The sequence below is a fragment of the Spermophilus citellus genome, assembly GCF_964194105.1.
Source record: "Spermophilus citellus genome assembly, chromosome: 11".
In the NCBI taxonomy this organism is placed as follows: Eukaryota; Metazoa; Chordata; class Mammalia; order Rodentia; family Sciuridae; genus Spermophilus; species Spermophilus citellus.
The window spans coordinates 50,599,024-50,622,205 of NC_138192.1; the positions used below are offsets into that span (position 1 = coordinate 50,599,024).

The 23,182-nt window shown below is 34.6% G+C and overlaps 1 long non-coding RNA gene across 1 annotated transcript in view; it reads right to left on the reverse strand.

Moving 5' to 3' along the window:
• Positions 1-6,116: 6,116 nt before the first annotated feature.
• Positions 6,117-23,182, reverse strand: part of LOC308630891 — an 84,992-nt gene continuing 67,926 nt past the window's right edge. Inside the window, exon 5 of the long non-coding RNA XR_014018067.1 lies at positions 6,117-7,243. This is a non-coding gene — a long non-coding RNA (uncharacterized lncRNA). The remainder of the gene's footprint in view (positions 7,244-23,182) is intronic.

A 23,182-nucleotide genomic window follows, 5' to 3' on the forward strand; every position in this document is an offset into this window, starting at 1 on the left:
TGCTGGTCTCCTTTAGTGCAACAAATGCAAACCTTTCCGCTGCTTATCTTCTTTACAGAAAAAAGTTGGTGTTTGACTCTCAGAGGTGGGGGGAACTATTTTATAGTTTTCTTAGTGGAAAAACAGCTTTCAGTAGCCACTTTTTCTCTCTGGAGTCCACTGATCTCTTATACCCACAGAAGTGACAGGCATGCTGGGCCCTGTAGCCCTTTAGCTCTGAAGAAGCAGTTGATAATTTAATTAGAACTGGGAACTACCAAAATGAAGATCCATGCAAGATGCTCCTCTCTCCACTCTAATTCTAATACACAAGATAAAATTTCATGTATAGTCAATACTATGTATTTGTTCAAAAATGAAATTAAGACAAATTTTATTTAGCCACAAAGAACATCAGAAGTATGTTCATTTCAGGAAAATGGATGGAACTGAAAGCATTAAGTTGAGTGAAATAAGCAAGACTCAGGAAGTAGTCAAGAGTCATGTGTTTTCTCTCGTGGAGAAACAAGAGAAAAAGAGTAAAAACCAAACCAAACCAAAACAAAAAAACTCATGAAACTGGAAAGGAGACCAAAAATGTGGAGGAAGTAGATCAGAGGGAGGGAGGAGGACAAGGAAAGTAGAGGTACTGTGGAATGAAATTGATTAAGTAATGTTATGTGCGTGAATGAATATGACACAGTAAATCCCACTATTGTATGTAATTATACGCCAATAAAAAAATCAAGGATTCTGCTATTATAAATGGTCTTCCCTTTGCAGAACTATACAAATAAAACATTTCAAAGGTTTTTTTAGGTTGGTAGAGTAGGAGACATCCTTAGGAAAGTCATAGCTAAAGTCACGGTGTATTTTTAAAAAAGAAATTTGTGTCTCATGAATTCTCTTGTATTGTAAAAATGCCCACAGTTGTTTTATCTTCTTGATATATTGACATCCCTATGGAGAAGCAGTCTTTCTTTGTCTCTTATAACACTATCTGACTTCGGGTCTATTTTTTTTTCTACTATTAGTATAGACACACTATCTGTTTTAGTCAGCTTTGTCACTGCTATGACTGAAAGACCTGAGAACAATTTTAGAGAAGGAAAAGTTATCTGGGGACTCACAGTTTCAGAGGTCTCAGTACACCGACAGCCTGCTCCATTCCTCAGGGCTCAAGATGAAGCAGAACATCATGGCAGAAGAGGTGGCAGAGAGAAACAGCTCATAGGATGATTAGAAAGCAGAGACAGAGAGAATGCACTTACCAGATACCAAATATATACTCCAAAGATACACCCCCATGACCTACCTCCTCCAGCCACACCCTACCTACTGTCTGTTACTTTCCTTGGTTAATCCCATCAGGGGATGGTAACAACCTGTTTGACATGGTAACAACTTAGCTTCTATATTATACAAAATCTCCCTGTACAATTTTATTTCCCACCCTGCTATGTTGTCACAAATTACACTGTCATCACAGTTTTATACATGGTGTGACCATTAATATGGATCTAGAATTATTCTTTTGTATATTATGTATATATATCTAAGTCATATTTGAAAAGAAGAGACACTACCTATAAAAACATATAATATTGGATGTGTATTTACTTACGTGGTTACATTTACTGGTATTTTTATTTATTTGGCTTTGTCTTTCTGTATAGTGTCCTTTAATTTCAGCTTGAAAAGCTGCCTTAAGCATTTGTTGTAGGAAATATCTGCTAATGATGAACTCTCTTGGTTTCTGTGTATTTAAGAATGTCTTTTTCCTTCATTTGTTTTGTTAGACATAAAATTTTGGATTGACAGATTTTTTTTTCTTTCAGCACTTTGAATGTGGCAGCTCCCTGCTTTCTGGCTTCCATCATTCTAAAGGAAAAATTAGCTGTTGATCTTATTAACACATCCTTTGTACATGATGTGTTGCAGCTAGATGTGTTGCTGCTTTGGAGGGTTTCTCTTTGTCTTTAACTAGTGTGAATATAATATACCACAGTGTGTGGATCTCTTTGAGCTTCTCTTACTTGTAGTAAGGTAAATGTTTGAGGATGTTTTCAATCTTCAATTTTTATTGTTTTCTTTAAGAAATAAAGATCTATCCCTGTGATGATTCTAAATTGTGTTTTTATTAGTGTAAGAAGGACCATCTCTAACCTTAATATTAGGATGATAATTTCCTTAAAATTATTTCTAACAGAATTGAATATTTCATGTTTAGAAGAAATAACAACTTTACAAAATCCAAATTATTTCCTATTTCAAATCTGCACAGAGATATCAAACCTGTTTCAAATCTGAAATTCAAAATTTTGGTTTCTTAATATATTAGTCTACATCAATCTTTATTTCTTAAAAAAAAAAAGTTTATTTCTGTCCCTTTCCTTTCTTCTCCTTTTAATAATCTCATATTGGGTATGCTGGATGATACCCCATCATCAAGAATCAGATAATTTTTCTTCATTATTTTTTTCTTGCTTTTCCTAAGTTTGGATGATTTCAACTTTAAAATTTTCAATTTCAGTTCCTGCACTAACCTTTGTTGACTCACCCTAGTGATTTTTTTTTTCATTTTATTTATCCCAATTTTCAGCTCTAGAATTTTTATTTGAATCTATTTTATCATCTTCAGTTCTATCTTGATACCTCTATTTGTTGACAAATTTTTCTTCAGATTTTCTTGTGTTTTTTTTCTATGAATTCCTTTAATTATTTGTATGTACTTAATAGAATTGACTTAAATGTTTATTTAGTATGTCTAATGTCTTGGCTTCTTCTGGTATGGTTTCTGTCAAGTATTCTTCTACAAATAAAGCACAATGTCCTGTTTCTTTGCATGTCCAATATTTTTTTTTTAATTGAAAAGTGAACATTTTGATTTTTATGGTGTAGTAACTCTGGAAATCAGATACACCTCCTCCTCCAGAGTTTGCTGTTGCCACTTTTTGTGAACTATGCTTGTCCATTTGTTTGGGTCTTTTCCAAACTACTCTTGCAATGACTGAATTTCTTGTCATGTGTGATTCTTGAAGTCTCTCCTTTGTTCTTGTAGTGGCCAACCAGCAACCTGACAGATTTTTTTCTAAGTATCAAAATTTAGCAGACCCCTTTTTCGTTTTATATTCTTCTAGTGTTTTGAATGGTTTCCAGTTTCAAAGTATCGATAATGACAATTTATGTCTGCTTAATGTTTGCTTCAGCAGGACAGGACTATCCTCATTGCCAATAGTTTATTTTTTTATTTTAATTTTTTATTTTTTTTAGTTGTAGATGAACACAATACCTTTATTTATTTTTATGTGGTGCTGAGGATACAGCCCAGAGCCTCACAGGTACTAAGCAAGCACTCTACCACTAAGCTACAACTCCAGCCCTCCCCAATCCTTTTTTTTAATTTTTTTTATTGGTTGTTCACAACATTACAAAGCTCTTGACATATCATATTTCATACATTAGATTGAAGTGGGTAATGAACCCCCAATTTTACCCCAAATGCACATTGCAGAATCATGTCGGTTACACATCCACAATTTTACATAATGCCCTATTAGTAATTGTTGTATTCTGCTACCTTTCCTATCCCCTACTATCCCCCCTCCCCTCCCCTCCCATCTTCTCTCTCTACCCCATCTACTGTAATTCATTTCTCTCCTTGTTTATTTTCCCATTTGCCAATAATTATTTTTTAGTGACTTTGGAGGGAAATAAATTTTGTCCTGGGATTTTTATTTTAGTCCTATTTTTTTGGTTTCTTACTATATTAGTCTTCAGAAACTTTCTCTTTTATACTTTCTATAAACAGATTTGATATCACTGTGCAGATTTGAAATAGGAGATAATTTGAATTTTGTAAAGTTGTTATTTCTTCTAAACATGAAATATTCAATTCTGTTAGAAATAATTTTAAGGAAATTATCATCTTAATATTAAGGTTAGAGATGGTCCTTCTTACACTAATAAAAACACAATTTAGAATCATCACAGGGATAGATCTTTGGTTGAATTGTTTCTGCTTACTGTTTTGGGAAATTTATAGTTTTAAAATTTGGGGATTGTCTCATTATATTTTCAATTCATCTATCAAAGTAGTCTTTATGCAAGAAATGATTTCAGTAAAATAAATTATTTCATTTATTGTTGATGTTTCATTAGATTTAATTTTTGTGGAATTAAATTCTCTTTATTCTTAGTGTATAAAAGTTGATGACAAGCATTTTTAAACAAAGATAAGAACAAAATATTTAAGATATTTAAAATCAAAGTAAGGAACATATATTTTATGCATTTCTTTTCTTCCAGATTCATTGAAGTATACTTGACAGAACTTATATATATTTAAGTCATGTAACATGATGTTTTGGCATATGTATATCTAGTGAAATCATTACCATAATCAACCTAATTAACATATTTCTAACTTCACATAGCTATGATGGTGTGCTGAGAATATTTAAGATAAATTCTCATAGAAAATTTCAAGTGTATAACACAGTATCATTGACTGTAGTCATTAGACCTCCAGAACTTATTCATTCCACCTTACCTGGACATTCAGACTCTTTGGCCAACATCTCCTTGTTTCTAGCCTAATAATCAATCTACTCTATGGCTTTATAAAATACACTTTTTAAAATTCCACATATAAGTTATATCATGCAGTACTTGTTCTTGTGTGTCTGGCTAATTTCATACAGTTTAATGTCTTCCAGGTTCATCTGTGTTGTCACAAATGGCAGGGTATCCTTCTTTTTAAGGCTGAATGATATTCTATTGCATATATACGCTACATTTTCTTTATGCATCCATCAATGGGCACTTATGCTTCCATATCTTGGTTATTAGTGAATGATGCTACAATGAACCTGCTGCTGCAGATATCTCTAAAATATATATATATATTTATATATATATATAATATACATAAAGTGAATTTAAATCTGTATATCAAAAAAGTTAAGTCTTTCTGTTTATTTTCCCCTATAAAAATGCCTTTGGGGAAATTAATTTTGAATACTTTAATTTACTATTTTGCACATCAGTGATGCTATATTTAAATATGGAAATATAATAATGATGAATAAGCTAGCATAAAATATTCTGCTGGTGCTTATGAATAGTGTGTCTTTAATATGGTTCCTCTTAACGGTTAAAGGAACTTTGACAGTTAAGTAATCCCTTCACCACTTAAGTACAACAGGATTTTATTATTAAGTACACTGCCTGGAAATGGTGTGCTTTTTTTCATTCACACTATAAACAGTTTTGTTAGATTGGTAATCCTGCTTGTCAGATTTGTTCACCGTTTGATATTAATCAGTAGGTTTATAAAAGGTGCAGCCCTGGACAGAAATGAACTGAAAATACATTATAAATAATGTTTCCATAAATCACAAAGAGTTATACATCTCTAACTCTGAGGTGTACAGAATATTTTGACATTTTGTGGGTGGTTTGATAGCTTGTTACTAACTCAAAAGTTTAATAGTAGAAGCTACTGTCCATTTTATTGCATGACTACAGAATTGGGTTTTTCAGTATAAATTTGTTAAAACTTCATGGGATTTTTTTTTCTTTTTGTATTTAATGCTTAACCTTTCTTAAGTCTTCATTTTTTTTTTAGATCAGTTTAAAATCACAGCAAAATTGAGCAGATTTCCTGCATACTCTCTCCCCCTACACATGCATAGCCTTCTCAATTACCAACATTCCCCCACAAGCGGTACATTTGTTACGATTTATGAACCTTCACTGACACATCATTATCACCCAAACTTCATAATTTACATTAGGTTTCACTCAATGTTGTACATTCTTTGGGTTTGGACAAATGTGTAATTATACATACTCATCATTATAGTATCACAGTTTTTCCACTGTTCTAAGTCTATCCTTTGCCTATTCCTTTCCTCCCTCTTCCCACTCCTTGGAAACCACTGATATTTTTATTATGTTCATAGTTTTACCTGTTCCAGAACATCATAAAATTGAATTCATACAACATTTTCAGATTGGCTTCTTTTGCTTAGTAGCATGCATTTTTGTTTTCGCTATGTCTTTTTATGACTTGATAGTTTATTTCTTTTTAGAACAGAGCAATATTCTATTGTCTGGATGTGACAGTTTATTTATATTCATTAACCTACAGAAGGACATCTTGGTTGCTTCTAAGTTTTGTCAACTATGAATAAAACTGCTATAAACAATCATGTTCAATTTTATTGTTTGTTTTTTGTTTTATTTGACGGGTACATAGGTTTTCAACTCCTTTGGTTAAATACCAAGCAATGCTATTGCTGGGTCATATAGTAAGAGTATGTTTAGTTTTTATAAGAAGCTGCTGAGTTGTGTACCAAAGTATCTGAAAGGTTTTGCATTTCCACCGCGTGAATGAGAGTCCCTGTTGTTCCACATCCTCACAGTGTTTGGTATTGTCAGTGTTGGATTATGGCCACTCTAATAGGTGCAGAGGTATCTCTTTATTGTTAATGCTCAACCTTTTACAGCATGTATTCTTCTAGAATATGCACGATAAAAATTCCATGGTTATATCATGAATTACAGAATTTAAATTCATGAGAAATTACATCGCATATGTCTTCCTCTTCTATACATTTCCGTCTCTATTTTTAAAAAAATTCAGATATTATTTTACCAAAATATTCACTGTGCAATCAGAACTTTTCTCCACAAAAATATTATTTGTTTCTCTGACTGGCAAATATTGAAATTGATTTGAAAGTAGTTTTATTTATTTATTTATTTATTTAGAAACTGCAGGGTTTGAATATGTATCCAGGGGGCTGTTATGAGGGACCATTAAATTAACGACTAGTTAGCACAAGATGTTGGAAAATGACTCATGATAATAAGGTGTAATTCCTGGATGAACATAAAGGTCTCCCTGCTAGTTTTGCAGAGATCTTCATCTCCAAAATACATAGATTACAGAACTGACTATATATTGTCTATGAGCTTTTTGGCTTAAGATGTGCTGTGATTTGATGCCGCCCCTTCCAAAGCCTCCCAGCTTTCACCATGACTGTCTTCTCCTCACACTCAGTTTCAAGGAGCTGGCAGATTGTAAACTTTTTACATTCTACATTAATGTTTTCAAATTGCACAAGAATATAGTTTGGTTACAAGTTCTTCTCTTTTTGCTGTCTCACTACTTCATTCTTTAGGCCACAAATTTTGATGTTTTCCTTCTAGATGAGACTTCACCATGGAGTGCCATTAGCCACATCTCAGCAATCGCCTGGGAGTCGTGGAGAACATGGGAATACAAGGAGGAAAACAAGAGAAGAATTATTTTGTCTTTTTTTTTTTAACAAAAAGAAAAAGCAGTTAGTTTTAAATCTACAGCAAGACTGAATTCCTTTCAATCCATTGTTCAATAATCAGCAAAATCCATGAATTACTAGTACACAGATAGGAATGAGTGTAGCCTCTCAGGACTTTCACAACACCAACCCCTTCACTACAAAGTGACTAAGAATGAGAATGCTTCTTAACAGATATGATTGCTATTGAAATTGATTGGTTTCTCTTTTTATGAGTGTAAGATTCCTCCTAAAAATGCAGCCAAGCAACAGGGTCTATTCCAATATGGCATTTGCACGATGATGTGAACTCAGGATCAGGGTTGGGGAGTTGGCATTTCAAGGTGTATCTGGACCATGACAGCAAAATATTTTCTCACGCACACTGTGGAGTCATTGGATCTGTGCTGAACTGTGGGTCAACAAGTCTGGCTTTTGGTCACAGACCCATTTTACCTGTAGGATCCTCACAAGTATATAAATCCTCCAGGCCTCCATCCATTTACTATCCAAAAGTATTTGCATTCTGTGGTTAAGCAAGATGATACTGAATGTGATACGTTTTCATGGTAGATACCAATAAAAGAATTAAACTAAACTATGAAATGGGAAGAAGAAGGAATCAACCATTACTTTATTGAAATAAATTACACATCATGCATAATGATAGAAAGGGAAATAAAGAAAATAATAGGCAAATTACTTTTTCTTAGCAAACAAATGGTTGCATTTTAAAGTTTATTCTGGATTTTAGAAAAGGTAAAATTCTAGGACTTCTTTTAAAAGGTTTATAAATGACATGAAACTCCTCAGAAATCTGACAATTTAGTTTATCTTCCTTTTGGGATTATTGTTTTTTTCTAGGATCAAGAATATTATTGATATTAAAAGATTACTGGACATTTTTATTCAAGGATTTTAAAAGTACACTGAAGTATTATCTGGGGTTAGACTTGATATTAGGAGAAACATAAACAGGGAGAAACCATAATCTTGGTGTAATGTAGGAATCTAATTAAGACTAATGAGGCAACATTAAATTTAATGTATGATGCATTTTATATGCCTCACCATTTGAGCTGCAGCAAGCTGTTTGTTCAAGTTGTTCTTTGGTGACTATCCCCCTACAGGCATTCTTCAGAGTCTGGGTATAAACCTCAGTGCTGGGCTTATAAAGAAGCCAACACAAAAGCAACCATGCAAAGTAGGGGTACAGTTGGAATCATCTACTGGTGGGCCCAGGTGGCAATAACCAGACATGGTTATACTGTGGAAAATTTCTCCTAGGTTGCAAAGCCTGACTGTTGAATTTAGGAACATCAAGGTTCACAGTTGATGAGCAAAGAAATTAATCCCATAGAGAAGAGAAATAGGATAAGATAGAGCAAGTAGCAGAGATGAACAAAAGATGATAGTTTTAGTGAATTCTTAAAGACACTTAGAATCATTATTGATGCAGAGGAATTGGGGAAGATCTGAGGAAAAGAGACCTTCGTGGTTAAATTTGTACCAGAGATTAGCTAGGATACATATAGGCCCAAGAAAAGAGGGATTGCTTGCTATAAATCTGAAAGGAAGAGAGTTTCCCATGACGTGATAAACCTCTGCAATAATATCTAGCACAAGTTGCAATAGCTAATGTTTACTGAGAAGTGTGTGTGTGTGTGAGACAAAGTTCCAAGGGCTTAGTGCATATGTTCTGATTTAGTCTTTGCAACACCCTATGAGATCCACATACTTACTATCTTCATCTCACATGAAAGAAACCAAAGCAGCTTAACAGACACCAGAACAATTGAGAGGGAAAGTTTTGAAGTTTTGAAGGAAGACAAAGTAAGCAGTTGCCCAGTTAGTCAGTGGTCAAATAAAATTAGAACAGAACCTGAATTGCCACTAGCCACCCCAGAGACCAGGGAGATAGGTTTATATTTTCACAGGAATCTGAGAGGTTTTCATTTCAAGTGGGCTGAGTTCCGCCTACCCTCTGTGTCACAAAATGATGATTCCTTTATTTATTTTAAATTTTAAAAATAAAATATTGATTGTAATTTGGTTCTTTAAGTAGAATTCTAAAGTTCTCTGAGATTGGGTCCCATTGCTCGGAGCCTTTCATAAACAGCATATAAACAACACTGCTAGATGTAGAACAACGTTCCTGCTTTAAAAACTAATAGTTTATCCTTGCTAATGATTCTGTTTATTGACATACATACTTTGTAAAAATTTTCTGAAAGTTTGAATATAGAGACTTCTGGGTCTAGCTGGTCCCTGGGGAAAATGATTCAGATTTGTTGTCAGATGGTTCAGGGAGAGGACAAACCATGTATATCCATAGAAGGCCACAGCCAAAACTAACTCACTAACTCACCAACTAAGTCAAGTACAGCATTGTGGGAATTATAGGGTTGATACTCCTAAGAGGAAGAATAAAACACTTTTTGCTACTTTCAAACATTCCTTGTCTATCTTAACTCCTTATATTCTTTCTTTTTCTTCTGGCTCAACATAGACACAGAAATTACAGCTTTCAATTACAAAGTAGCAGAACTGGGAGTTAAACCAGCCCGTGTGGTTGTGGCTCCCACATTCCTAACTCCCCTCTGTACTTACTGCTTGTCAACCTGAGAGAGTTACTTTCCTTTGGTAACCTTCAAAATTTTCCCTCTCAATTGCTCTGGTGTCTATTAAGCTGGCACTTTTAATTCATGCAAGGCAAATGGAAGAATGCTTCAGACATAGCCACATGTGGATGGAGTTCTAGGTCACAGGTTCTCAAGGAAGAGTATACAGCATAAGACCCAATGCTTAAACACCCACCCTGTGAATTATAGATTGGCTCAAATAGGTACATTTCCATCTTTAACGAAAGATCTTTAAGCATTGCACACTACAGTGACAATGTGGGAAACTCTAAATTAGCTGGTCCAACAGCTTTCTGCATTCTAATGCAAAACTAGAAAGATGGAACACTTTGCTAAAAAAAAAAAAAATCATTTCTAAGATATGTCACCACAATTAAGGGTGGGCTACCTACCTGTTCTTTCAAACTAGTGTTTCAACCTAGTGATTGTCCAGTGGTTCCACAAAAGATCCTAAGATGACATTTATCCCCCCTCCATTCTTGGATTGATGGTTTCATTAAAAGCCATTCTCCTATTGTCATTTTGCTTTCTCTGCTTTAATGTGGTCTATGGGGTTCATTAGATCCGTGTGTTAATGGCATCAGCTGGGTTTAGGTTTCACTGCAGCTGAACCTCTCCATTGCTAATAACTTAGCTAACATATGCCAATATCATGGTACCTAATGATGCCTTCTGCAGAGTTGCCTTTATATTCCCATATCTGCCCCTCTGAAAGACCAAAGTAGCATTGATTACTGGTGTGAACTTCAGTGCTGTGAAGAGTTCTGATGTCCTCCTCTCTTCTGGATAATGACATATGTACTTGGTTCAAAACCTATCAGTTTGGCTGGTCTTTTTCAATGACCCTTTTTCATCCTTCCTCCTCCACATTCAGTTAATATGGTTGTCATGTGAGGCAGAAATCAGGCGTTTCAAGTCCAAAAGAGGAGAGGATTTTAATTTTGCTCTTCCATGTGTGCATCCAACATTTTTAGGCCTCGAAGTGGCACAGCTTAGAGAAATCTTTGTTTGCTTTCTGCAATATCATGGCTCCCTGGAGACACTGAGTGAGTCCAAGAGTGAGTGGGAAAACATTGCAGATCTCCTAAGGACAGTATATTGTGCTTTAGAATTTTTGGTATTCTGAGATAATTTTGATATTTATATCTTAATTTTGGTTGCCTTTGATATCTGAGATGTGGGTAAAAGGCCCGTCCAATCTCTTTTCTCCCTTTTCCTCTAATGTCATTACAAAGGGAAAGATGAGGGCCTAACATGGAGGAGCTGCTGGCTTTGGATGTGCTTGGGGGTGGGGGGACAGCAGAGTGTGATGGCAGAGAGTAATTCTGCTTCAAGGAGGATACTGCCCAATTTTTTAAACTTAATAGGATTAGTCATGGGAACTATTTTTAGCAGAAGTTCAACTTTATCCATGTATTTTAATGTGGGAAAATTGTGTCCTTTTCCCTCTGCTAATGTTTGATGTATTCCAGCCCTCCTGTGAGCGTGTTTGAGTATCTTAGGGGATCTGGAGTGGAGGAGAACTTCCTCTCGGATTCTCTCTGTTTTCTTTCGTGAAAATGACATTCCAAAGCTGTTTCACTTTCTGACAGGAAATGGAGCCTTGCCAAAAATGATTAAAGTCCAAGAAAGCATAACAGTTCCAAAGCTGCAGCAGTTCTTTAGGAGACCTGAGTTTGACATTGTGTCAAACAAATGTGAAATATTGTTTAATAAATTTGAATAATACACAGATAGGAAAAAATCATTCTTGGCTTATAGCAGTAGTGGTTTGTATTAAGTATGTAAAATAGTACCTGTGTCTAATAAATTGAAATAAATATGTAAATACACTTGTGTAAGGTTAACCCAGCCGGTGATGTTATTCCATTATACTAGGTTTACATGTGAGACAAAACCCCTGTTTGAAATACATGTCACTTTTAAAGTGCAAATATTTCTGCACTGTTTAAGGGAATGAACTTCTGGTTGTGTGATCTAACTCATCCATAGCAGATAATTTTAAAATATTATAATATATTCAATGAGTTCATTGATAATTACTTATTATCAAAATAGTTCTATTTAAAAGGGCTAAACACTAATTAAAACCTTTCAATATCTTGAAAAATAAGCTCCAAAAGCTTTTTATCTAGTAGCAGCCTCAATGATTTCACTAACAAGCCTAGTTTGTAAAAATTTTGTCTGTTTATTATCACCCCCCCACACACCAAAAACTGGACAAGAAAAAATTCTCTCTTGAATTAATAAAAAAAATTACTTTTTGAAAAAAATCTAAATGAAAAGCTTTTCAAAATATTGGTTTTTATAATATTGTTTGGAAAGCAATATCATTAAAACAAACTAGCTTTATTTAGTCTTGCTTTTTCTCTTTCAGGTATGTATGTGGAATTTATATATTTTCAGTGCAAAAGTTCCATCTTGTCTGTATTCCTTGACATTCGACAAACCCCACAGTTCATGACCACTTTTTAGACAAGTTAAATTGATTAGAGAAGTCATTCAATGTCATTGAGTACCATTTGTCACTTCATAAACAGCTACAATCTGCTGCCTACAAATGCAGAAAGACCGCCAAATAAATCACATCAAATGGAGGGAGTGGATCCTATCCCTTCATCTATAATTGGTACAGCCCTCTGCTGTCACATTTGCTCATTCTTGTGATTCTGGTGTGGATTGACACTGACATCGAAAGGGCAGCCTTTGTCAAAGATGTTCGAGAGTCTATGTTTCGGTGATATAAGTGCTAATAGATATCCATCATAATATTACATCAACGTCGCCCCATGTATCAAATGTACAACTTAACCATCTAGATATCTGATTCTATGCCCATATAGGTCTATTCTAAGGGTGGCAAGCTCCTTTGCTTTGAAGGGAAATGAATAGATCTCAAAGCAGTGTGTAGTTAATAAATACACATAAAAACAAGTATAGCTTGTGTGTCCTGTTCCAATGAACTAAGTGTAAAGAGTGTAAAGCTCTTTACTCTAATTTCAGATGTATTTTTATAAAATTATAATCAATACATGCACTATATTTTACTAATTTCAAAACATCTTTTAAGATTTTTTTTCTGTTCTTGCCAAACAAAAAAAAAATAACACTTTTACAATTAATGCTTAATATTATGCCCTACATTAAGGCTTTAATGAAGATCTGTTTTCTTGGGGTCAAAACTGTTTACCCTGCAATATCTATGCATATGCATTTATTTGAGTATATGTGTACACACAGAGACACACAAGCTTCTGTATATCTTATACCATACTGCCACACTAACATTAAAAATTAACATAAATTAATGAAGACAATATACTTCCATTATGTCAAGTCTTTAAACACTGTACACTCCAGGGAAATAGAAATGGACTTTAGTTGTTGCTGAAACATCTCTAATATGTTGTATTCAACTCTGCAGAGATAATAGTCATGTCCATATGATTAACTGGAAAATTCACTGCTATATTAAAAGAGCTTCATTTTAATAGATTTTTTGCTGTCAGATATTCTGCATGTATTATCTCACTCAATTTTCACAGCAAGACAAAGAGTATGTTCCTTTCCATTTTATAGATGAGGAAACAGAGGCATCACGAAGATAAATGATGTGCACAGCATCACCCAGAAAAGAATAGAATCAAGGCCCTCAGCTCAAAACTGCCTGGTTCCAAATCCCTTTAAATAATATGTTTGGGAACCAAACACACAGCAATAATGCTGACAGAAGCAATAACGGATGCTCTGAAAATATTCCACCTTCCCTAAAACACCACATTACTTGATGTTGGAGCAGAAGAATATGCAGAACTGGCATCTTCTCAGTGGAATCCCCACTCACATCTCTCTACACCTCACTCCACACTGAAGATAGGAAGTCTTTCTAAAAATGTGGGTAAGTGATAGACTACCAGGGGGAGAGGTACAGATGCTGTAATTTACCACAAATACAGAAACAGTCAGTCATGCAAATAGAAGTTTCTATGTTTACTATATAATTAGCTAAAGTCTAGTACAATTTTTCTGACCTTCTATAAAGAAAATAAATCCTTGGAAAAAATACAGAATAAATGAAACTGATAAATGAAATTTACAAACAAAGTTAGAAGAACACGTCAAAAGGGTCTGCCTCAGTCCTCTGGAGGATCTTATCCTTTAGAAAAAAAATGGATTCAACTGGGGACCTAGAGACATTTGTGGCATTGGTAACTGGTTGCTGAAATTTTTTTTCTAAAAGATTTGTAAATAGATAATGTGATTTTTTTTTCTACAGGTTGACTTATTTAATTTCCATTAGACATGCATTTGACACAGAATTCATTTTTTAAAAGGTGCAATACTTATTGCTCTTCTCTGATAGATAATTAAAAAGAAAACATACATGAATTCATTTGAAAATTAGGTGTAGGCAAATAAATGGCATAGTAATTCTAGTTATTTGATCTAAGTTCCAAAACTGGTATTGTCTGATTGATAAACAACATAGAATTGACCAATATCCAAAGCGGGCAGCTTTCATGGGACTGTGCTCATTGTCAACAAATGTTGGGAAAAGGTCAATGGTTAATTAAATAATCCATCACCTCAGGATAGAGAGTAGTTCTCAATTCTGACAATCAGTGACAGAAATATTAAAAGGTCAAAAAATGAGTTACAATACATTCCAGTTTGTTGTTATGTATTATGAAGATGTGGCTTGATTCAGAGAGTTGAGGATTAAATGGAAAAAAGGTTCACCTCTTTCTACAAACATGCTTCCCAAATAAATGCGTTTGGACTATTGACTGATAGGAATAGCATGAATTTTTCTAGTCCATAGGTTGATTTCAATTTTTGAGTTTTTTGAATAAAAATATGTCTTTGGACAAAGGAGGTTTTGTCTCCATAGTTGGAAAACTATGTGATGAGAGTGGATTCGGGATGAAAGGGAAACTTCTTTATCAAGAATTACTTTCTCTGGGGCTTAATCATTTTAAATTGATATTTGTTCTGTAAAAGAACAATATTTGCAAACATAGTAGCTTTCAAATGCTGACTATACTTTCTGCTTATACTGGATAACTCTATCACACTCAGAGAACAGTAACATCTTCAATTTCCTTACATCAAATTCCCTACAATTTCCTTACCTAATTTCCCTTTTACAGGGTTGGCTTCCTCATAATCCTTTTTATCCATTAGTTTCTCTTTATTTTTTTGTGGGAATTATTGTTTGATTTGGGCTGCTTTTATCTAGAAAAAATTCTTTCTCCCTCAGCCCCTATCCTTATTCCTTCTTCCTGCCATAGAGTGCCATTGATTCACTGTGAGTTTTCAATTTCCAAGTGTAAGCATTGTTCTTGTTTTTTCTTTTTCTTTTTCTACACAATAGGTTGACTAAAGAAATACCATCTACTTTAGTCTTTCCATCAGCCTTTCTCCTGTACCTCTTGGGGCCAAAATATGGAATACAGACAATGAAAAGAGGTGCCCCTGTATAGCTGCTTTCCAGGAAGCCATAAATCATGTGTGATTAAGTAATTGGCAACAATAGAAAGAAAACGTGTTCCTGTGCTTTGGCTCTTTAGTTTTGCATATGAGAGGAAACTCGTCATCAGTTGAGATCACCACAGGTTTATGAGAGAGAGAAGGCTTTATTTGAATAGAAAAATGAAGCCTCTCACTTGTCCCTTGAGAAGGCAGGGCTCTGTGAGTGATATTATATGACCACGTCACTCTGCTGAAATGTTCATTTATATGGCTTCTAAACGAGGGGTGCCTCATTGGGGACTTTGACCCATGACTTCGCACATCTGCACCCCTTTGCTGTCTGGGTGATCGTGGTTGTTCTGAGTATGGGCAAGTGTTATATGATTATTTTATCTCTTACTGTAAAGTGTTTTGAGAGACTTTGTATGAAAGGCAATATAAAAATAAATTGAATTGAACTGTGGCTTCACCTCCCCACTTTTTAGTGCAGAAACCTTTAGAGTAAAAAGTGCAATGCTGTGACAAAGGACAAGATTAAGACGATGTCAGGAAAATGGTCAGCTCTGGAGAGCTCTGGGCCTGCAGGAGGAGTCCAAGTGTGTGTGTGTGTGTGTGTGTGTGTGTGTGTATGTGTGTGTTTGTGTGTGTGTGTGTGTGTTTGTGTGTGTGTGTGTGTGTGTGTGTGTTTGGTTGTCACACTTTGCTATGTGCTAGTTAAAGTCGATCTACAACTAGAGATATCATGTATGGATTTTTATTAAGTTAGTTATGTTGAATCCAAAGAGATCCAGAATCTACTTTCAGTTAATATATTTCTACAAAGATAAGCCTTGCTAATTATACAAATATCTCCCTTACATAACATATTACAGTGTATTAAAAACTGCCTTTTTTGCCTCTGAAGGGCCAAGGTCAAAACAACATCATCTTACTTTCATAATCCACAATTGTAATAATTTTTTCTGTTAAAATAAAATAATCTTGACTTTGGGTAATAGGGCTTTCCCACAGAAATATGATTTTGTGTTTTATGACACTACATCAATACATTATTTTAATAAATGGCTCTTGGATCACCAGAAGGGCTGTATTTTGACAATATCAGCCAACCTTTTCATTTGTTTGAGCAGGAAATGTAGGGTGCCAAAATAAAGCTACTCCAGAATAACATCTCAAGAATGTTTATGAAAACTCTGTTACAGTTACATTTATTAGAGTTAAAGCATAGTACTAATTTGTCATGCAGAATTCCAGGGAAGTGAGTAATTTCTGTATTTCTCTAAATGCCAGTGTTTCATATTTGGAGGTAACAATTTGCTTGTAAATATGAAACTAGCAACATAGACTGTAATGTGACAAAAGGAATCCGAGATTTGTCACTATCTGGCAGTAGTTATTGGATGTATTTGCTGCCATGCCATGATGTGTCTCATAAAAGCAAGTTGGGGAATGGAATTATTTATCACCTCTAGCTCTCTGACACTGGGGGTAAGTTCTTTTTATTTTCACAACTAGATGATTTACTAGGTTTTGCTGTTGGGGAATGGCTCCCTGTCCCCCACCCTCCCAACTCTCACTCCTCACAACACAGAACCTTCTCTCCTCATTCTTATCTCCACAGAAGCTCTAAGGTTGTTTCTACATGGTCATTTTGGTCCATGGAACGTCAGACTGATTTCAGAATTAAGATCCCATTGACTGTTAAATTACGAAAATACAGAGAGCAAACATCTTCCTGTACCCAGTCTTGCTTAGGAGATTGCACAGAGCTCTTTCCTCTGTAGATTTGTTGTTTATTGCTCCTTTTTATCTAAAACTCTCAACAATATTTTTGCAAAGTTTGTCAGATTCTCCCAGGTATCCTGGGGATATGTGGGGATATTATTGTCTCTAGGCAGTACATGGTCCCTCTGGGGCTTCAAAAAATGAATGGTCCTTCAAAGGTGCTTATTATCTTAGGACAGCACAGAGACACTCACAGTCATTTATCTATTCTGCTCTGTGGGACAGAATGCTCTGGCTCAAAGAAGGGCCACCCCCCATCCCAGAATTAAGATAATAGATATGCATATATATGTATGTATGTGTGTGTGTAAATAATACACATATACATACAAGTAAAAAAACATTTCTTTTTCAAATGGCTCATTTCTTCAAGAGTGCAATTGAAACACAGTAGCAACACTGCTCAGGAACAAAACAGGAGAAGCAAACATATTTTGCAATTCATCAAATTATATTTCCTGACACCATTCTTCCTCCTATCCCAAATCAGTTATTTTTCCCTTGACACAGTGACTCCGCTTTCCAATGTATCAACAGATAAAAGTCAGTCTGGGGTTTTACCATGTTACCTTTGTCCTTCTCTTTTCTCTCTGTAGTGTAACATCTCCTATGCACCAGGCACAAAACCTTTCATTTGTGCTCAAACATGCTGGATGTTTTGATGATTTTGGTCCTCTGTTCATGATTATCTCTATGAATGAAACACATCCACAATCTCTTTATTGAATACCCATTTATCTTCAAGTCCTTCCATATTTCAAGTGGCAAAAATGACCCTCAATTTTCCATTTCCAAAATGGGGAATATATAATTCCCCTTCATATGGTGGTGATGACAAACAAGTGAGAGCTTATTGACACTGCTAGTAAAATGACCTGATGTTCTTTAAATCAATCATTTCTTCCCTGAGAATCAGCAGTACTTTGTACTTTTTTTAAAATATTTATTTTAATTGTAGTTGGACACAATACCTTTTTTTAAAATTATTTTTATGTGGTGCTGAGGATCGAACCTAGGGCCCCACACTTGCTAGGCAAGCACTCTACCACTGAGCCACAACCCCAGTGGAGCACTTTGTACTTTTGACACTTTCTTTCGTTATGAATGAATATGTAAATATCTTTTATATCTCTTGTATGATTTGAGGAAACTCTGTACATTATTTATATATAAATGAATGTTATGCTGTCCTCCAAAAGCTCAGGTGAGACAATGCAACAAAGTCTAGAGGTGAAAAGATGGAATTATGAGAGTCTTAACCTAATCGGTGCGTTGATCCACTTGAATGGATTAACTGGGTAGTTTGTAGATCAGTGTGGCTAGAGAAGAGAGGTTCACGGGGCCTATGGCTTCGGGGTTTATACTTTGTCCCTGGTGAGTGGAGCTCTTTCTACTTGTTTGCCATTTCCTGAGCTGCTTTCCTTTGCCATGCTCTTCTGCCATGATGTTCTGCGCCATGCTCTTCTGCCATGATGTTCTGCCCCACCTTGGGCTCAGAGGTAGGGAGTCAGGTCTCATCTATGGACTGAGACCTCTGAAACTGTGAGCCAAACAAACTTTACCTTCTCTAACTTTTCTTATTGGCTTTTTTGGTAATCCTGACAAAAAGCTGACTGAAACAATGATTATACAATACTTACATATTTGGGAGAACTTCACAATATTTGTTAAAATGACTTTTGTTCAATGTTCTAATAAAAATTCCTTGAGGATATAAATGAACAATGATTGAACTTGAAATTAGACCAATTTACTAATTGTTTTTACTGCAATGTACCCAACGTGATTGACATTTCTAGTTGCTTCCTTTGGACAGACGGTACTGAAGGGATCTGATGTATGAAATGAATCTATGCAATGTTTTGTTTCCGCATGGTTTTCTTAACCCTATATATCTCAATGGTGAATTGACAACTACCCAGAAATAAAACTTCACTTATAGTGAGTTTGTTGTAGGTCCTACATTTTTTCCATTAGACAAAGTTCCATCACCAGTGGAGCTGATCAGTCTCTATCTTAGACAATGATGTCACAAGCGAAAGTTTCAAGCTACATGTCACAGGTACTCTACTGCAAGTGTCTTCCCCAATCTCAAATGCACCAACTATGGCACGAAGGAAGAATGCCACTTCAGTATTGCCACGTGATTTCTGGCTAAGCAAGATATGACATGCACCCATACACACATGTAAAATGCATTCTCAGGTGTGGGGTCGCCATTAGTGGAATCTCATTACTCACTGATGAAAGGATCCCAAAAATGGGAAGTAGAAGCACATTGTTTTATATGTTACTTAAACTTTAATATTAACTAACAAATGAAAATAGAAATAACACTGACTTCAAAAATTTACCTAAAAATGTTTCACTTTTTTTTTGTTTGTATATTTATCCACAGTCCTTTTATGAAACTGGAAGCTGACTTTTTCAAAATGTGTGTAGAAAGCTAAGCTTTTATATTGGCAACTTAGTGTCCAGCCCAGAAACCACATCCCACAAAGCCTTGAGGGAAAAGCGGGAGAATCCTCCTGATGCCATCTTTAGATGGGGATCGCATGGCTCTGAATAAGCATGCTTTGGAGCCAGTCATTTTAGGTTTAAACATTGGCCAACTTGAGTTTCCCCAAATTGCACATAACTCTCACTTTTGCCAATCAAACCCACAAGTTTAAAAATATATGGAAGAAAACAGCACCAAATCCTTCCAAAGTTCCATTAGGCAATATTATGAAGCAGGAAGTGGAATGCTTTTATTTATTTATTTTTTGAAATAGAGGTAGTTTTCTTCTCAAGCCAGGGGTTTTCAAGTTCCCATGTGTCTCAATGAAAGCCAGCTTAATTGTATAAGTCAGAGTTTTGTATTATAGATACCCAAGTATAATGAGTTCTATCATGACAGATTACAGTGCATGAGATATATGGTATTCAGTGGTATGTCTAAGAAAAAAAATAAACATTCTTCATTTCTTCATTAGTCAATGCTTATTTATAGTGCAATATATATCTACCTCCACTGTAGCATTAAAGTTTTGACTGCTTTTTAACTATAAAATTTGATATTGTTGTGGCAGCTGCACTATTCAAATGATAACTGTAGTACAGCTGTTATCAGTGAGGGAGATTTATAGCTTCCCTGCATGGATAAAAATATGTGCATATTTACTTTTAGTTTTACTGCCAATGTCCTATATTTTAATGACACAAGGTGAGATAAAAGAGCATTATAATAAAGAAGTCCTTTAATTCTGAAAATATAAATGGCATACTTCATGCGAAACCTGGTTTAAATTTCATGCAAGTTCCCTATCTTTTCCTTCAACCAAACAGTCTAAATAGGTAAATATCTTGTATCCTGTATATTTCGTGTGTTCATTCTGGCATCTGGATCAGAGAAAATGTAAGGGGAGGGGCAAAGGTAAGGTAGGAGAAGACAGAAAGGAGGAGATGAATGAGTAACCTAAAAGGAGCTCAAACAATATTTTTTGTAACTAATTTCTGAGGGAAGGGAATTCACTTGAAACTTGAGATTCAACTTGAAATCAGTTTGCAAGTATATAACTGGCTGTCCAATAGACAGTGAATATAGGAATAGAAAGTTGAAAAATATTTCCAGCTGATTTTGTCTCTTGTTCTTTGTTTCAGTATTGTCTTGAACCAATCACCTAGTGACAGATGGGAAGAATTCAGAGCTCTTGGCAGTTTGGATCAGATCCTATAAGCATTCAGATCTATTAGGTATTGAGACAAAGTTGGAAATCACATGAGGACAGGTTCTCTCAGGAAAGCCCATTACTTGATAGTTTCTTATGGGTTGAAAGTACTGCTAGAAGAGTCTTTGGAGTCTTTGGGTATTTCATGATTGATATCAGGCAATACAGAGGTACCCAATATGCTTTCACGTTCTTTATTAATCACATTCTTTAATACAGAAAAAAACTGGATCTGTTCCTTTATTATTTGAAAGCTCTGAACTATCATATGTACTCATACACCCCTCTCAATTTACCTTTATTGGGAGAATACTGAAAGAGAGATTTTTTTTGTCAGTTTTTTCCTTTGGTCAGTAATCTAGTAGTGGCTTTGTATTTTAAGCTCATTTAACATCTTGAGTTTTGCACTAGAAAGGGGATTTTTTTCCTTCACTCTTCAAACCATATAGCCATGCATTGTTTATCAAACTACAACTCCTGAAAAGTTCATAGATGTCTTTAAAAAAAGAAAGGTCAAATTACTGCATTTTTATTTAAATAGGGAGGTTTTGTACATTAAATTATTGTTCCCATAATAACTGCCTGCAACTGAATAAAACACAGAGACCATCTCCAATAAATACATAGAGATAACTGTATTAGCTGAATAGCCTTGCAATTGTTTCACTACAAAGCAATGTCAATTAATTCAGTTCCCTACCACATGAACACACATTATAGCAAGTACCAGAATAAAGGAATTAGGATCCTACAACCTACAAGGGATTAGGATGTGGAGGTATTCACTTCTCGTCATCTCCTTAAGCAATAAATGTCATGATTTTTAAAAGTATAAAGAATAAGTCTCTGTTTTTTTAACATCTATACTATACCTCCATGTGCCCCATTTTTCACTTAATATAACATTGGAACAAAAGTCAAAATTTTGCTACTAATGGGTAATTAACTGGAGTCCATTTTAAAGAGTATGGACATATGGGTTCTATTTTCCAGGTGTTTCCTAAATAAATTTTTAGCATGTATGTGTGCTTATGGTAATTTAATTTTCCTGTTGATGTGAACAAACCTATAAAAATGCAAAAATCACACATTTTCTTCCCAGATTTTAATATCAAACATCATAACTGACAGCACTTATCAAAAAGTATGAAATTTTCCTTAGAGTAATACAGATGAGAAGACTTCTGGTGAAGAGAAAATCACCACATGAATAAGATCATAAATATATTTAAGTTATTATTGTCAGGTGCTTAACTATAGTTTATCCTAAAATTAGTCCTGTCAACAGATAAAAAATGACATTTTTGATGTCGTAAAGAGAACATAAAATAGTATACAATCATCAAAGTTTATTTTGAATGTGAATTTACTAATTTTAGAGTGTTAATTTATTTGTTTTTATTGACTTATTTGAAATGCTACTGCATAAAGATGGTGAAAGTACTTAATTGATCAATTGATTTCAGTTTAATCTATACTTTCTCAACATATTTGTTTCCTTCATTTTGGTTTAGTCATCTGATCATTGGCTATTGATTAACTGGCAATTTGAGTAAACTGGAATATATCCAATTTTCATGTTTGGAGGAATATGTAAATGATCTCTATATTAAAAGGGCAGGAAAAGTAGAAAGATTAAAAATTTAAAATGCATTTTCAGTTAGGGTGAGTTGTCTTTTTTCTGAAGAGGAGGAATGGCGACATTATCAATCATCTCTGGGTTGTGACTGCATCTGGGTTTCAGTGAGTGAGGGTGTTGTTGTGATAAAAAGATCATTGAGAAATATAGTTCATTACTGGGAATATGAAAGCATGCAATTCTTACAGAAAGCTTAGAAAATAGTAGTACCAGGCAGATTAGGTAACAGAGGACTAGAGAAAGTAGGTAACCTGTATAAGGTCACTCAGCTAATAAGATGCACTGTGAAAACTCAGAAGCTGTCTAAAGGGTCATTGAGATTTCAAAGAAATGTTTTTTACTAGACATATGGGAGCCACAAATGCAAACATAATGTAATTTAATTTTTTTGGATACATTCAAAAGAGTAAAAGAAATCAGGTGAAATTGATTTCAATAATGCATTTTACTGAATGTACCCATTTTTTTTCAAAATGTAATAACACAAATATTAATGAGGTCATTTACATTTTTTTATTTTATTTCTCTTGATTTTTTGATCTTTTAAATTTTTTTATTCATTCTTTTTAGATATACATGATGGTAGAATGTATTTTTGACATATATACATGGAGTATACTTAATCTA